Here is a 1,344-nt window from a genome sequence, read left to right as displayed (position 1 = left end):
GCGAGTGGATATGGCGAGTGGATAGTGCCAGGATTCCCTGGAGAAGGATAACAACACATTTTTTTCTTCATTTTTTTCTGGTATTAATATATCCAATGACTTGTTGATGAATAAGTTGATGACATTTTATAAAAAACGTTAGTTTCTATGTGTCAAAAAGACCAAAACTGTTTTAAAACAGATCTCAAAAATGTTTTGATGATTGTATGGGCATGATGTCACTTCATAGGGCAGAGGGGTATTCCACAAAGCCGGTTTTATCACATAACCGGGCAAATTAACCCAGGGTTTGCGATAACCCTAGGTTTTCCGTTCCAAAATGAACACGGTATGTTAGTTACTATAGCAACATATGCTCTGAATCAAACCTGGTCGGACCAGGTTTTGCGCAGGTTAAGTTTGGAACATAACACGGTTTTGGGTATTTAAAGCTGCGTTCACCGCAGATTCCATGTGTTCACAATGGCATGCCCTTTTGATGAGAGCCCTGTTGATATCGGAGCGCAAATTATTCGTGCAATCCACCGGGAGCGATTAATAAGACCACGGCTATATCCGGATGACTTTTTGCTGGAGAGATATCGATTCTCACGCAAATCTTTAATATATTTAAATAGCCTTCGCCACAGTAGCGTGCAGTGAATACATTAACGCCTCGACATGTTTCGATTGGAAGTGATTTTCACCTCTTGAAATTGATTTATTTTCATTTTGAAAGAAACGACACATGGAAGCAATGGAAAACGCCATCTCTCGTTCGGTTGTTTAGAACTGAAAATCTGGTTCCCAGGACAACATGACATTTTCACTTTCAAGCGGCCAGTTTCGCCATTTCGATCAGGGTTTCTATGATCCATAAATCACGTCTTTATAGGTTTGGCGTGGACGCGCACAACCCTGTGTTAACCAACCCTGTGTTGATCTAATGCATAACCGGTGCCGTGGACCCGACAGCTCAGGTTTAGTTGGCACAGACAGGCTCACTCAACCTAGAGTTCAGTTCAGCATTAACTCTGTTTGTTAAACGTCCGTTCGTGGAATACCCCCCAGGCCTATGACATTTTCTGTTTTCTATCTAGGCTATATTATTCACTTTCTTTTTCAAAAGTTGTAGTTAATATATAAATCAATGTAACAATGTAAATGATCACAATGGAACTTCTTTGATGAAACAGAAAACATTTGTGAATTAACAACCGCATTTATCTGTGCAGATAATTAACCATACAAATGTGGAATTTGAGAAGGCAAGAAAGAAGAAAAACATTATTGGGCGGATAGAAGACTTCATTATAGAGTCACTAGTTGTAAGCCAACATGTATTATTTTGGCAGACGGCCAAAC

Source organism: Gadus chalcogrammus, chromosome 6 (genome assembly GCF_026213295.1).
Source record: "Gadus chalcogrammus isolate NIFS_2021 chromosome 6, NIFS_Gcha_1.0, whole genome shotgun sequence".
NCBI classification, from domain to species: domain Eukaryota; kingdom Metazoa; phylum Chordata; class Actinopteri; order Gadiformes; family Gadidae; genus Gadus; species Gadus chalcogrammus.
The sequence above is the reverse complement of the archived record's forward strand: the minus strand, read 5'-3'. Positions refer to the sequence as shown.